Source organism: Manis javanica, chromosome 4 (genome assembly GCF_040802235.1).
Source record: "Manis javanica isolate MJ-LG chromosome 4, MJ_LKY, whole genome shotgun sequence".
Lineage (NCBI taxonomy): Eukaryota > Metazoa > Chordata > Mammalia > Pholidota > Manidae > Manis > Manis javanica.
Genome location: NC_133159.1, coordinates 68154560 through 68171434, shown reverse-complemented (window position 1 = coordinate 68171434; position 16875 = coordinate 68154560). Strand labels below are relative to the sequence as shown.

General features: G+C 35.7%; 1 long non-coding RNA gene across 1 annotated transcript in view; it reads right to left on the bottom strand.

Moving 5' to 3' along the window:
* LOC118971353 (uncharacterized) overlaps positions 1-14124 on the bottom strand; it is a 137032-nt gene extending 122908 nt beyond the window's left edge. Inside the window, exon 1 of the long non-coding RNA XR_005059756.2 lies at positions 13763-14124. This is a non-coding gene — a long non-coding RNA (uncharacterized lncRNA). The remainder of the gene's footprint in view (positions 1-13762) is intronic.
* Positions 14125-16875: the final 2751 nt, after the last annotated feature.

Sequence of the window (16875 nt, the reverse complement as noted above, 5' to 3'; positions counted from 1 at the left end):
CACACCAGTTATTTATTCCTTATAAGACATAATTTTTAAATTCCTTTCCAACTTGGCTATATATTTTTTTGACACACTGTGTTCTTCATATAGAAGACTAATTGTAACATGCTAGATGTAATCTAGTAATTAGAGATTTTAATGGGACAATTTTTTTTAGTGTCCTTCTTACAAGGTCTATTAATTAAAACTAAGGTAGTAATATGCTATTTTAGCAGCTGGATACCACCATTGGTGCATATCAAACTTACGGTTAACTAAAATCCATACATCTTTTTCTCCCTAGCTACAGAGCCCCATTTAAAGTTGGACATTTAATGTTTTTAACTAATGTACAAAATTATCACTTATCTTCTGTTCTTATATTGATTGCTTTCTGTCATATATGGTACTGATTATCTTTTTAAGGTTTGTTTCATGTGTAATCTGAACAAGTATATTTTCTTTGTTCATATTCAATGTAGCAAAGGCATGGGACAAATACAGATCTGTGTTTCATCCCCAGGAAGGGGTCAAGGATCCACACTATGTGGTTCTTTGTGTATATATAATGTAATTATATATCATGTATGAAATTATGTAGTGTGTATAATGCATATATATAATATAATTCATGTGTATTTTAATACACTTATTTTAAGGTCTTTTATCTAATTTCAGCATTTACTTTTTAAAATATGTTGGTAAAAAGGTAGTAATTCATCCAAATACACAGTCAAAAGCACTTTATTTTCTTAAGTTTTAAAATGAGTGTTGTGCCTCACTTACTTTAAAGTTAATTGAAATCAAAAACTTAAAATTGTTTGTCTAATAATCATACCTTATGAACTTATATATGTTTATATAAAGATTAAAATAATAGTTCCAAGAAAAATTTGACCTAGAAACCCTAGAAGACAAAATGGTGAATGGGTCTCATTTTTCTCTTTAATTATTGCCTTATTCTAAGAAATAGAGTTAATGAATGCAATAAAAAAAAAACTCATGGTATTTCAACTCATGATTAATTTACCCTCTGTAGAATCATTTACTAGAAACATTTATCATTCCAGTTCCACTCAGGAAGCATTTGTTGAGGCCCACCTCTATGATCAGCCTTGTAGAAATGCTATTCTCAAGAACAGATTTGGCACATTGGCCTGTTGGGATCAGTGGAGAAGAAACTAGAATTCTCCTAGTTCAATGAAAAATTTGCATATTTCAAATTTCAGTCTCTCTTATTTATGGTGCACCGACTTAAAAAAATAATCTGGCTGTGTAGTTATGATTTCATTGTTCTGGTAAGTCTTGGCAAGACACGATGTAGAAAAAAGGTGTTGGGTTTACTAAATAAGTGTAAGACTGGAATCAATTTCAAAAATTCTTTTGAACAAATTTGAGCATTCTTTGAGCAAACAACATCATAAAATGAATGGGAAATAAAGTGAATGTTACATGCAACAGAAGGACATAAGTAAGAGAAAGAAGACAGAGATTAAAGTAGTTAAGACCATGAGTGATGCCGAATATTATGACTGTAGAAAGAAGAAAACATTTAAGAGAATTTCTTTTTTATTTTTCTAATATAAGTAAAATTTTAAGTTATAGAAATGTTATTAAGTGTATTTCCCAGATTATTAAAGAAACCCTCTATTTATAGTGCTGTTACACTGCTATTATTACTAACATGGTTACTACTGCAGCTACTACTGGTGGTAATGGGTGGTAACCAGTACTGGTTGAACTGATAGTAATGGTTCAACCAGTTACTGAAATAACTTATGGGCACATAAAAATTCCTTTTTTCATATCACTTACTTTAACCATACAACAGCCATGTGAGGTAGGTTTTAGTAGATATCCACATTGTCCCCATTTCCCAGATGTGACAGGAGGCTTAGGGAATTAAACATCTTGCTCAAGGTCTTACAGCTTCTAAATGGCACAGCCAGAAATGGAACATAGATTTTTCTGGTTTTGAAGCTGTGCTCTTAATCTTTAAGCTCTATAGAGGTAAATTTTTTGTTATTTACCCAAATTAGCTTCTTTCACTGGCATTTATAAATCATAGACATGTCAGATATTGGCTTCACTCTTTCTCTTTTGTGAATAATAAAGGGGCACAGTATTATTGCCAAAATGCAGAGTTATCAACATTACTGTTGAAAGGTGTAACAATTGATATAAAGGTAATCCTGGACTCTTATTGATTAAAATCAATCAATAAGTTAACTAATCATTTATTATTCAAATGTACAGCCTTTCAAAATTTGATACTGATATTGACTATATTCATAACCCAAATACAGAGATCAAGAAAACATAAAATATAGAAATAACGGTTATTTCCTTAAAGGCACCCATGTTCTTTAGTGGTGGAGAGTGCTTTTCCCTGTTTTAATGGAAAAACAGTACTTGGCATATTAAATATAAAGGCTCATTAGAGTTTAGAAAATTTATTGATATAAATATAATAATATGCTTCATTTAGGCATGTGTATATGGTCATGATACTACCTTATTGAGAAAAATATATACATACAATCATGTTATGATTCATAAACACATTATCATGCTTTAAAACACATCCAGCTGTATAAATAAATAGGTAGACAGACCACAGTCCCTGAAATAGTGCCTTGATTTCTATTTAAGCTAAACCCAAACACCCTGTACAGTATTGTTTCTAGAGATAAGGTTGATTTCACTCAACAACAAAACTTAATAGGACAGTTATTATGTCCCACAAACTATGCTAGATGTTAGCAATGCAAAGTAGACTTTTCAGGAGATTTATAATCTAGTATGGGATTCAGAAAAGCAAATCAATCATTAGAGTTCAGTGGGATACAGTGATATGGTAACATAAATATGTGTCATGATAATCAGATGACAAACCAGCCGAGCTTTCTGAATGAGGTGAGGAGTGCCCTGAGGATTCTGAGGGATGAAAAGAAGTTAGCCAGATGCAGGTCAGAATGATGTGGAGTTGGTGTGGGGAGACAGGTACTATAGAGTTGAAGCACATAATGAAGAAACATGTCCCTCTTCCTTATAAGAGAGGATTTGGGGGCAGGATAATTCTTTGTTGTGGCAGGCTGTCCTGTGCATTTAGCAGCATGCCTGACCTTTTGTCACTAGATGCCAGTGGTACCAACACCCACCTTGCCTTACACCCCAACACAAACCAGAAATGTCTCCAGATACATTACTAGGGATGTCCCCTAGTAAGCAAAATCATCCCTCATTGGGAACTACTTCTGGAAGCAAAAGGAAAGATCACCTATTTTGGGGTACTAGATTAATTTGCTAACTCCACATACACATATACAAAAAGAAGGGCAAATCAGATTTGCAGTCTCCGAAATTGCTTATTTGAGGCCCCAGATTGGACAAGTGAGAGATAGTTTTGTGATTTTCTTATGTGAGATATAAGGGATTTACAATTCAGGGATTGCCTATTTATAGGTATGCATATAAGTACATACATACATACATATGCTGTTGAGACCTAAGTCAGAACATCTCTGATTTGGCCATGATATTTAACAATTATCTAGCTTTCACCCCTATGATTTGTTAGAAAAAAAACTTAATAAACTTACCAGAATACAGTATATGTCCTCTGGCAGAAATTAGAGTTGAATCAACCTTATAGATACCATGTTACCACATGGATTCCTTAAAGGGGAACATCTGTTTAGTGAAGTTTTGTTATATTTCTCTTTAAAGAAAGAATAAGCTATGAAAATGATAAAATATGACTGACCTAAAACACAATACACCCAACTTTAATCATTTTCTAAATCCAAAGATATTTTTAGATGAAAGAAAAGGAGGTCATTTCCAAATCATTTTGTGAAACTTAAGCCTACCCAGAGGAAAGGTAATTTTGTTTGATCCAGAACATCAAGTGAATTTGTTCACCAAACCATTTATTCCAAGCGTAATTAAAATAACATAAAATTGATCCAATATATGTTTAACAAAATTAACTAATTATAATCTACTTAAACCATTTAACCTTTATAGTTTCTATAAAAATGTTTGATTTTTTTTGGGAAAAATAAACAATGTGCTTTAAAAAGGTGGTGCCTCCTTGTCTACCTTCCTTCCTTTTCTTTCTTTCTCTCTCTCTCTCTCTCTCCTTTTTTTATGTTTTTTGGTCAATTATCCTATGCTAAGGTGCCAATATAGCAAACAGAGTAGCAAACAAGGGGATGAGGTAGGATTTCCCCTTAAGTCAAAAGCACATGTGAAAATGAAAAGAAGTACTATTAGTTGAGGAAGTCAGACTGTTTAATTTTGAGTGAACAGGGATTCTGTTACAGTGAGCACTGAGGCTAATACCTCAGACCTTTATGTCAAACCTCCAGACATAAAGGAAAAGTCTATCAGTTATCCTCCTACAGGTACTCAGATTGATTTATAGACAAAATAAATATGTACTGCAACTTAGTATTTGTTTGTTTTCAACTGCTTTCCATTTATTCAAGTCATCATCAAATATACCTTTAAATGTTCAGCAAATTGAAAAAGCCTAATAGTCTGCCACTGGCTACATTTATTCTATACTTATCCATTCTAATCACAGACAGAAATACTGAGTAGATGTCAAGATTCAGAAGCGTTTTTAGGGGCTTTTAAATTCTGTGAGAAGTATAAAACAGCTATGTAAGAGAAGAAATGTGCTGTGACAGTTCCATCCTTTAAAAAGTGGAAAAACTAGCAACTACCTCAGGGAAAAAATGGTAGAAGTAACCATCGGTCCTCAGGGACTTCCTAATCCATATCTGTCTATTATTAATTCATTGTAACTTACTACTTTATTTTGGAGATACAGTGGTTATTTATGTTAGTCCTAAAACCAAATGACATTATATTGTAAGAGCATTAACATAAGTTACTGTCACTGCATCATGTAAACAAACAAGTTGGTAGAAAAAAAAATCTCTGAATATTTTTTGGTCACAGTGAAGCAAGACACCCATTATAGTGAGCTTGATTTGTTGACTCATGATTTCCACTTATCCAATGATATTGAATCACATGAACAAACCCCTACATCTAATCAGATTTTTTTCATTGAATTGTGACCTTTAATCCACCTTCTTCTTGATTATGAATGACAGTGACCTTTATCTAATTTAAAACAGACACTCCGATGCAAAAATATGCAAACTACACATGTAAATTCTGAATCAAACTGAAGATGTGCATAATCTACTGGGGAGAAATTAGTTCAGAAGACATTTATATTAAGGCAGAATGAGGTATTTGAGAGTAAGTGAATTAGTCAGCGTACGAATGAATGGTTGGTCGGAAGAGTGGCAAAGACCAAATGCTGTTTATATTTTTTCAGTTTCTATTTAGAAAACTGAATGTCAATATACATATCAATTTTTATTATTCTACTCAGCATTTTATGGCATTCAGGAAGTGATCACAATGTAATGAAGTCAGACAAAATTATTTTTTAGAGGGGTTGGCAAACTATGCCTGAAGATTCGATTCATTTTTATTTAGATTCATTTTCTGCTGCACAAAAACCTGGTGAAACTCAGCCACAGCACATGTGGCATGTTGACTTCCTGATACTGTTTTTTTCTTATCTCATTAAAGCAGAACTTCGTGCCCAATAGAGCTGGCAGTCCATAGTGTTTCTAGATGTATTTAGAAACTACTATCTCCAGGAAAAAAAAGTTGAAAGAATAAAAGTATGTTTGTATTGAGAATTGGATTAACACTCTGTACTGACCTACCTCTCTTGATTCCCCTTTTTTGCACTGGCTCTTTCCTTTTTCTGTGGATTAATACAAATGGTTCTGAGCTGACATCCCTGAGAGCAAGCACTGCCCTGGGCACAAACTAAAATATAGCTTAATCCTATAATCCACTCCCCCCTTTCTCAAGCCATGCTATCCTCTGAAGAGCTGTTAATGTAAACTGGATATTGGTGTGTCTCACAGTATATTTGTTTTCTATATGTACAAAAACACCATAATATAAGTATGTCACACATGCCTAAAACACATGGTCCACATGTTTGCATTTTATTACACGGATACATATGTACATAGGTATGATGAAGAATGTGTCGCATCAGGAGACCAATGAGAACATTTTTCTGTCAGAAGCCCACCACACTGTACCTGGAATGAGTGTGTACTTTCCTGATTAACACCAGGGGGTTGTCAGACTGTATATCTGAAATAAACAGATTTACCCTGACAGATAATCAGCATTTTGCACTGCCTAATACATGTTTATCTTTCACTATTGACATAATTACACTAAAAGTGCACTTAATATAATCTTTCATAGGAAATTAAACAGGTTTTAATGATATACTTATAATGGATTGCGGGGGACAGAGTTGAGGGAGAGAAATATCGATACTAGATGTTTTGAGAGAACACATACATGAAGCAATGACGAGGGAATCAATGAGCATCAGAGAAAATCAATGACAGTCTGTGTTTAAGGAATTCGTTTACATAGTTTCCAGAGGAATCAGAAAAATCCTACAAAGCTGGGAAACATCCTCCTGCTTTTCTCATGCCCTGATGCTGCTTTCCTTCTGACATTGTGCTCTGTGCTCACCTCACACATAGGAAAAGCTAAAAAAAACGAGTCCTCCGGATGGATTTTATATTTGACTTATTCATCGTCAATCCTAACAAAAGTTCTAAGTCTGTCTTTTGAATTTGGGGACTAGAGATGCAGAGTGACCCACACATATCCTACTTGGAAGGAAACTAAGGGAGCTCTGCACCTGTACCCATCCCCGACTGCCGGGGCCCCCAGCAGGCCTGCCATTTCAAGAGCTGTAGAAATTAACACATGTTGGTCATTAGGCATCAGGCCTTAAGGATATTAAATAAGGACCTAAGAAGCAGAAGTGGGTGAAATATTAATTTTAACAACAATTATAAATATAACCCCAGCATTGGAAGCATCTTTCTTTAAGGATTTGCTGTTCATGACTATGATCTGCCTCGCTGCCGCATGAGAACACCTCAGCATTTTAAGGCTGACTGTTCTCAGACACTATCTTAACAGAGCTTTGTTATCCCATGAATCTCTTTTCTTTTTTTAGTGATGAATTAAAATTAAGACATGAAACATCTCAATACATATGTCTATGTGTGGGATCCAGGATAATGTAAATATGATTATGGACAGACAACAAAATGAATATGGGGAAGTACTATCAAACATTTTCCAGGAGGTCAGCATTGTTTGGAGCATATAGAAGATATAATTTCATTTTTTACTGTAAAACTGAGAAGTGTCTATTTTCATTTCCAGTTTACATATGAGGAAACTGGAACTTAGAGAAATTAAACAATATTCCCAATAGCTGGGGTTTTAACCCAGGTCAATGTGTCTAAAGCTAGTGCTCTTTCTGTTTTATTTTGCCTCCTTTATAAATTCATTTCACATGATTTTAAATGCCTTTGCAGTTTTTTAAATTCTTTTCTATTTTTCTGATCAGGTTGCCAGTTTTAAGCCTTGGTCCTCGATCTCTTGTGTCCATTAGAAATAGCATCCACGGTCACCTGCCGTCTGCTGTGTCCCTCTCTGAATCCAACAAAATCCCACTAGCCGGTATGCAATGGCTTTTCACTTGCTAATCAGAAGGATTTCACAAATAGTCTTTAACATGCACATGGCTAAAGGCTGAAAAATGAAATGTCTGAGAGCTGAGACAACAAAATGCTTCCAGCATGAGGTCTGAGTACCCCAATGGGGAGAAGACCTATGCTCAGTGCCTTTACCCTGAATCTTCTGAGGAACTGGAAGGTCCTTGTTCCCCCTTAGCCCTGGAACCCAGAGGTGGATAGACAGTTTCTCCTAGCCTGGTGAACTCCAAACTGCTTTTTCTGTTTCACTCCCGTCAGCACGGCTTCCTGAAGCCTGTGTCTTTTCCCACGCATCCCAGCCTTTTTCCAGGAGTGCGCTGGCTGGCGATCGCAACTCTGAAGCTGCCCTGCAGCCCGCTCCCCTGACAGGCTCCATCTCCACCACGCTTAGGTGTTGATGTCTGCCTGGGTAAGACTGGGTTTGCCAAATTCCTTTTAGAATTTGATTTATGGTTGTAAGCTCCCTGTGTGGGATTCTTATTTGGTAGTTTGCCTTAAAAGCCACTTTACATCCTTTTTGCTTTCATCCTTACTTAGGACGACAACCCCGCTTAGTGTACGCATTCCTAGGGAGCCAAAGCTTCAGGCCAAAGAATAATGCTGTTAGAGAGTAATTACTATCTCTATTCCATTTATAGTGTATGAAGATTTAATGATAGAAGTTAAAAAGCCGTAAACTCTGGTTAATAAAAAATGCCAAGGTCTAAATTCTTTAAAATCTTCTAGAGCCTTCTCTCCTCTTCTCTTAGCATCTCTCTCCTTCCCCACCCCTTTCTGTCTTCTAAGTTGCCTTATTTTCTTTGTCTTTTTAATTCTCCTCTTGCCCTTACCTTTTACCTTAGTTCTTTCACCATTTGCTTCTCCCTTTAACTTTCAAACTGAGAAATCATTATATATATATATATATATATATCTTTATCTATTAGAATAATCTCTTTCCTGTTCCTATTTTTCAGATTGTGCATGTGTTAACTTTCATATGCTGTCATCATGAGCCCAGCGTCTGGAACATGGCTAGGTATCAAGATGTGTTTTGAATGGATAGGTGTTCCTCAGTTGCCCTTGAAACAAATTTTTAAGAACATAACCTCAGCTAACTAGAATTTTTAAAATTCAACCAACCATTCAAATACAATCAAGAATAGTCTCTAGCCTTCACATTGAACCAAAGTGTGTGAAAGACACAAAGTACGATTTTATTCTTAAGGAGTTTACAAGCTGCTTGGAATTCAGAAATCTGCCCCCTAAAACAACCTGGAAAATATGAGAAAACAACTCAGTTAGAGGATGATTTGTGTGGTACAAACTGTAGGTGCTGTGAGACTAGGCAGTTGATGACTATTTCTGGGAGAAGATTGATAGGAAAGTAACATATATAACAATAGCTATAAACAAACAAACAAACAAACAGACAGACTTTCCAATACTGGCTTAAGACTTTTTACAGATTTTGGCTTTGCCTTCCAAACTGTGGCTCTTACTAGCTAGTGAAGTTTTATTTTTGAGCTAAGATATATTGATAACTGCTCAGTCTTAACTGATTGCTGATACAATTGAGAATTAAGTTATTTGAATAGCTTTTGCTCCTGTCTCAAGCTTTCCACAGAGAAAAACTTTTGATTTTATTTTTTAAGTTCAGGAAATTGACTTCTTTTTAGATAGAAAATTCAGTTATGAGTTGAAGAATTCAACAATGAGGGACACATTTTCCCAGTGGTTTTAGAGCAGTTTTAATTCCTTAAGTGTTTATATCAATACATGGCTTACAACCACCATTTGTTGTTCTCCTTGCACTCCCCTTTTTCTTTGAAGGTAAGAATACCAACCAAGTAATGGAGAAATCAAATCTGAAAGCAATGTCTCAGGCTAAGGAACTCACTCAGCAAGAGACAATGGAAGGGTAAGCTCAAATTTAAATTAATTCCCCATCTTTCCTGTACCAATGGTCAATGTCTAATTTAGCTAATCCGGGCAAACCTTTACATTAAAATAACTTTAAAGATACGTCTCAGGCTTTCTGCCTGCCAGCAGATAGAGGTTCGGAATATATAGGGCAGTCCATCTGCCTAATACTTCAAATAAGATCTCAAAAGAATGCTGGTATCACAGAATGGCATCAAAATTGTTTTTCATTTGTTACTCAAGAAATACATAGCTTGCTAAATTGCTACTGACCCATGTTCCCCACATTTCTGCCCTTTGATTTTTGTGTTGATGATGCTCAGATTTTTGTTTACATTTCGTATTTGATATTCAAAGGTTGAATGGGCTGCCTTTGAGTCAGCTTCTTGTGAGTTACCTATAGAACAGTTCATCTTCTCACACTGGGAGGAGAAACAGAGTGCCTGACAGAAGTCAGGTCACAAATGCTTCCCTGCACGGTCCTTTTCTTGTTCCTTTCTTCTTAAAGAGATGACACCTCCCAACACACAAGGCCAGATAGCATGTCCAGTGCTTCAGAGTCCCACCATTTAGGATTCATTTTCACTTCAGTTTTGTTTTTATCTGCTTTTCTAATGTGCTGGTATACTTCAACTGGGGAAATTTTCTTTCAGGTGCACCCAATGGAAAGAAAGGCAAAGAAAAGGGCTTTCTTTCACCTCCCAGGAAAATTTGAAGGAAGATATGACAAGGCAGAAGAATGTATTTTTCTGATGGCAAAAAATGTTGTCATAGAAATTTTAATTGTTACCAGAACTTCAGTGGAGGTGCAAGGAAAGGTAGTTAGATAAAGCCTCAGGTTAATTTTCATCATTACCAAGCACTTTACACCACTGAAAACTTCCAAACATATAAGGACATGTCAATCTTGTTCTTTAGACAGAAAAGAAAAAAGAGGTGGGGGTGGGGTGGAGCACCTGCTTCAAAGGCTGTCAGTAGACATGTCAGTCATTAAAGATCTGATTTAGTTCTTAACTCCTTGAGGTAAAAGACAAATGTTGTGCAAGAGTAACCATTCCTGCATGCATTAAATGAAACAACTTTAGAAAACTCTGATATATGTTAATACAGATAGAAGTGGAAAGTTATGAAAGGAGCTGAAAAACCACAATCAGATATTTGAATCACAACTATAAATGAGTAAGTAGAAATGTTTTTGTTATTGGTTGTGGGTGGAAGGATGTCCTTACTATCTTTAGTCATCTGAGCTTAATTAGCCAAGAGGGCATTATTGTGTGAGGTTTTGCAGCCAGTATCAGAATACATAGGTGCGATCCACAACTGTATAGCCTTAACTAGGTTAATGAACCTCTCTATACCTCAATGTCTTAATCTATGAAATGGGGATGATGGTCCCATCATCCTTGTAGCGTGAAGATTAAATTAACACAGATAAAACAATTGATATCTGCTGAGTTTTCACTTCACATTATCATCAATTCATATAGTGCAATGAATTTCAAGTTTTAGGAAACATATTTGGTATGATACAGATCTTGAGAAATATTGCCAATCTATAGATGATAAAGGCATTGACAAGGTACTGATGAAACACATCACTTTCTTTCAAGGAAGGTTGCAAGTTGCTTTGGCTCCTTGAACACTCCTGAAGTTCAGAGTACTTAACACCCTCCATAGCATCCTTTAAATATGATAATTTATCTTCTAAACTGTATGCAGTAAAGCCAGCAAAAAAGAGCCAGGTGGGCATAACAACATTGTAATATATGCAGCTACAAGGTTTACCAGTTCAGTCTTTTCTGCTGGCAATGAACACTAAAATGGAGTAAAAGGTAACTTATCCTCAACAGTTGCTTGAATGAGTTACTAGAGGAATGTCAAGTTTACAGATGAAGCAAAAGAAATCCATGGGAGTTAAAGGCTGTGACCATTTTATTTAGGATGTGCTGTAAAATCTAACTTAACGCATACAAGTTAGGTCTTTGGAGAGTTTTCCTAGGAGGTCTGCAAACAAATGTGAAAGTCTACAAAATATGTGCTTTTGAAATAACTGTAAAACGATGGCTTGAGATTCCATGAGCGGCATGTCATCATACCCATCAAATACTGGTAATTTGGTTGAAAAGAAAATGCCTTGTTGTTTGCATTTCTCTGTCCCTGGAAGATCCCCTGGCCACTTTTTGTATCTATCCTCAGCTAGACTGCTGACAGAGTATTCCATGGCATTCCTTTGTTCTGAAAGGGCACCCTTTAGTTTCACACTAGTCTCAACTTCACACAGCCAGGCAAGCCCACACACCTCTCCATCTGTTAAGGTTTTCCTGTGTTTGGTCCTCTTCTCAAACTCATTTTAAATATGAAAGAATCACCCTCTACCATTAGTGACAAATCCTTTTCTTTCCCTGTAATATTGAAGATGTGAATGGAATCCTCTAGTGACTGTCTGGGAAGAAGATATTCACCGGTAACTACATGATTCAAATAGATAAATTCAATTAGTCCTTCCTGGGAAGCCTCAGTTTACTTTACCACTCAATATTTTGAAGAGTTTTGAAGAAATTCTAATTACTGCGTAAGAAATAAGTCAAATTCCTCTTCTCTCACTGTGAAGGACTTTTATTATCCATCACTACAAAACATATATATAAATATATATATATATATATACATATTTGTTACTATCTGAGCAGAGTAGTCTGCATACCAATAGGATCACTAATATGCTACGAAGCAGAACATATTTATCAGTTAAGTTCTACGTGCAGTAACCTAACAAATGCCAGAGACAGCAAGATTGCCCTCTGCAGAGTAATACTTGTGTAGATGTCTTCTTTATGCTAACAATGACAGGGCTTCGTGCCTTGTACTGTACTCAAAAATCAGACTGCATTTTTTTTCAGTACGAGATTCTGTATCAAAAAGAAAAAAAGCTGCACATTTTTGACACTGAGATATTTTATGTGGATAATAAATTTTTTCCCTTGAACTCCACTAACTACAAGTATCTACCTAGAAGATGAAATCTAAGATTTATGTCATCAGAACTATTTAGTATACCAGAGGATCATTTTTTCTTTTCAGGACTGTCAACTTTGTTTACTGTTTATGTTCAATTTTATACTATACAAGAGATTAAATAGTCTTGCCATAGCCACATGTCAAACCTCCTTAGAAAAATAAGGTAATAAATGTAAAATTATTTTAATAAGGAGTGATTTCAAAGACATATTACATTTATTGAAATCTGCATTGTAACTGGAATGTTATAATTGCATTTGTAATCAAAAAGAGATCTTTGAGTCGGTAATTTTATGGCATTTAGTATGTTTTAAAATTGAAACAACTAAGCAATGATTAAAATATTATTACAAGTAACTTTAAGGAAACACATACGAAGTAATGTGAGCCCAGGAACTGTCTTCACAAATCAGCATGTATATCATCAAATCTGTTAGCCTCTTACATGCATTTTTAATCCAAATGTAACCAGTTGGCTCTTGAAAACAGTTTTTAAAAATACTATCAAATAGTGGTATACAAACAGAAGCTTCTGTTTTTCAATCTTGCTACCTTAAACTTTTTAATAATGCAATTTCAACATCCAAACAATAATTGCATGTATAAAGACAGTGACTGAATCCTAACTAATTGTCATACTTTTGCATAGCATAGTAACAATTTACAAATTGTGAAGAGTAAATCTATTTGACAGGACTGTTAGCAATCAGGCCTTCAGCTTCTTGCTTTGTAGCAGAATGAAGTAAAATCTATCCTTTTCTTGCTGTTGTTAAAAACATTTCAAGGTAGTTTTTTTTTTTTCCACAGAAAATGCTGCAGGAAGGTTCCAGGTTAAAAAAACAACAACAAAATAACAATAACATGGTTGAATTTTACACTTGGCTATTACTGGCCAGGATACACGATAAGTTAAAACACACTGAGAAGTATTATTTTAAGGGAAAACTTGATAGAGGATTGTATTTCTAGATTAAAGAGTGGACCCTATCATTTTTCTGGCATTGTAAAACTGAAGCCTGCTGCAGGGAAAATAAACATTACAATACCCAACACTTAAACAATTGTATCTATACGGTTAAGTAACAAAAGCGTGAGGCACCTGGAATCCCAGCATTTGTGCCTTCTGCCAGCAACAATATAAAGCATTCAAGTGACATTTGATAATGAACAGACAGTGGAGACATTACACGCGTCTTTAGAAGAATCAGACTTCCTACCTTGAAAAGACAGATGGAGGTAAGTTCCTTTATAAAAAAGAAAAGTTGTGAGTAAAGCCAGGCAGCAGTTGCAGTAAATTGAGTCCTTTCAGTCACTGTATACATACAGCAGTTCTGCAATAAGGGGAAAAATGTCATGGGAGGAGCGGCTGTGAACGAGTGACCTCTTCAAGCTGAGTCCTCTCTGTGCACCAAGCACTGAACGCCGCTGCTCCTGATTTGCATGGATTATCTCCACTTGAACAGATACAGAGCAGATACATTTAAACTGAGCTGGCACAATGGCAAAAAGATGGAAGAGTGAATGAATGAGGGACAGCGCAAGAGAGGGAGAGAGAAAGAGAAACAGACACGAGATCGGAGAGCATGGCTAAGCTGGTTCTTGCAGAACTGTGTCTCAGAAGAGCTACAGCTCCCTCTTCATGTCACAGTTGTAAGATAAGAAGTGTTGTCATTAAGAACTGGTTAATCATACGGAAAAATATACCCAGATTAGCTGATGCTCTATCTGATCTGATTTTGGGGAATGTTTTATGACTCTTTGTGTTTCATAATCAGGATTGTAGATGGTATACAGACAGAAAATTAGTAGTAGTAGCCAGGTAAGCAAATTTGGATAAAACTCTGAGTTTTGAATTAGAGCAGAGCTTTGATTTGATTGGTGTATATATCAGTGAAGGAACCTACAGAATTTGTTAAGTAGAATATTTATTTTGAAAGAAAAATAATCCTGGTAAACTTTTAGAGCTAGTGATACACACTGCAATGTAAAAAGAAAATAGTATTTGAATATTAATGACTGGTTATCTGAAAGGACCCAATGTACAAGTGAAAGGGAGCTTCTTTTGATCTCTTTAAGTTGTTAATTGTTTGGGATTTTTTTCTCCATATTGTCTTTCGCTGGTCTTTCAGATAAAAAGAAATCTTTCTTTACAATATAGGTGGATCTTCAAATATACAATTATTACTTGCTTTCCCATTTAGCATCCTCAGAGCTTTATATATTTGTATTCTCATTTTAAAAATGAGGAAGAAGAGAGAGGGGATATGATTTTAACTCTTGCCAACATTCACTCAATAAGGACGGGGCAGATCTCAGAAGAAAAGAATAACCCTCATTTAGCAAGTGAACATGAAGCCTGCCTTCTCTTTTGTGTAAAGGTGTCTGCAGATGCCCAAGCAGCCAGGCAATTAGGTCAATTCAAAGGAAAAATCAGTCAAACCAACTGGTTGACTGAATTGATCCTAGCCTTGGGGAAGCCATTATTAACTTGGTGTGAACCAAATGACATTGTTAAATATATTTCAACAAATGAGAATAAAACTCTCAACGTAAGCACGTGTGGGGTAGTAGTAAGGAGACCAGTTAGATTTGTGCTGCTGCTGGGAATCCACATCCTGTCAGAAAAGATAAAAGAGTTTAAACACACAATACTTAGAGGAACTCTGAGTTGATGGACAGAAGTGAGCCTTTAAAAGAAATCTTAAGGAAAATGCCAACACATATTTTCATGGGATTTAGTGAAGATCTGGAATTTCTGAAGTGTGCAGACTTAGTGACTGTAAGAGTGTTTAGGAAACAATTGCTTGAAAGTAAAAGAGTGAAGACAATATTTCTTTTTATGTCTCTGACATCCGGTAGTCTGATGGCTCTCTGAGTGCTCTCAGGTTTTTTATATCATTTTGGACACAGTTTGTATGTGGGTCGGGGTTGGAAAGTTATTGAGATCTTAATATTACTTTTCAGGTTGCAAAATCTTTGGAGTCAGGGACCATATAGCATCCTTTAAAATCTCCCTAAATATTTTGAAAGTGTTTACGTATTCTAGATATTTCATAGATGTTTGTTAAAAATGATGCTGGAAATAATGGCAAAGCACTTATCTTCTCTACACCAGTTGTTTAATGTAAAAATTGGACTCATAAATTATTATCTCTTCTGTACTCTCATGAATAAAAGGAAATAGAATGTCTTGTTCTATTTAGGACCACAATGAGTAATAGCATGCTAGATTGTATATTGACATGGAAACTTAATTAGGTACCTCCTTCCTTATTCCAGGGGATACATTCTAGAAGGTATGCTTAAGTTTTGAGTCATACTTTCTGGTGATGACTTGGACAATTATAAGCTTCGTGAGCATGGCAAATTATTTAACTTGTGTATAAAAGGTGGATAATAAAATGAACTTTATGGTTGTGTAAGGAATAAAGGAAAGGACTTAGCATAGCATCTGGGTATATACTTAATCAACGCAAGTTTTCGTTACAGTTATTGTAAATTTGTTTTCACTGAACTTGATTGTCTCTTTGAACTAGGGTGTGTTATTACAGTGTCTGCTGGATGTAGAAAAAAAAATGACTTTTTTGGTTCTTGCCTTTTTCTGGCCATTGTATGAGAAGGGCTCTTTCTGAGTCCTTGACAACCAGAAGGACTGGTGCCTCTACCTTTTTATATAAGACAGAAATAGAAATACTATTCTCAGGAGAGCTACAGAGTGTTGTAGCAGAAGACAACCTTCTGTACAGGAATGGGAAATGGCTTGTGTGGTACATGTGAAGGGCACCCAGAAGCTCCCGGTCCAGAAATATCTTCCCATCTGTCCTCTCCTATTTCCTGAAATGCCACCATTAGGGGTTCATTTCTATGTTTTACTGGCTTCCCATTCTCTTTTTCAATGCACAAACTACTGACAGAATTAACACATTAACAAGTTTACACTTAGAGTAACACATGAATTCATAGTGGTTTTAATAACTCTATCAGAGATTCTTTCTACCAGTAACTAGCTGATGATCAGCAATACCAAGGAAAACCCAGATTTTAGTGATGGTGGAGAGAAGGCTCAGTTAGTATATGACAAATGGTGTGTAGGGATCAAGTCCTAACAAGGATGGTGCCATACTGGGCTTGTGTGCACTAGAATCTGCCAGTAGGCGTGGGATTCTGCAGGCACTCAGAGAGTAATGTGTAGCTGCTAGCCCTGGTTCACTTGGATGAGGAACAGAGATTCATTCATTCAACAAAATGCATTGAGTGCTTTGTTAGCAGGAAAGTAGGCCATGTGTATAGAAATAGATGGTTCTCACTCTCATTTCTAGTGAATGATGGC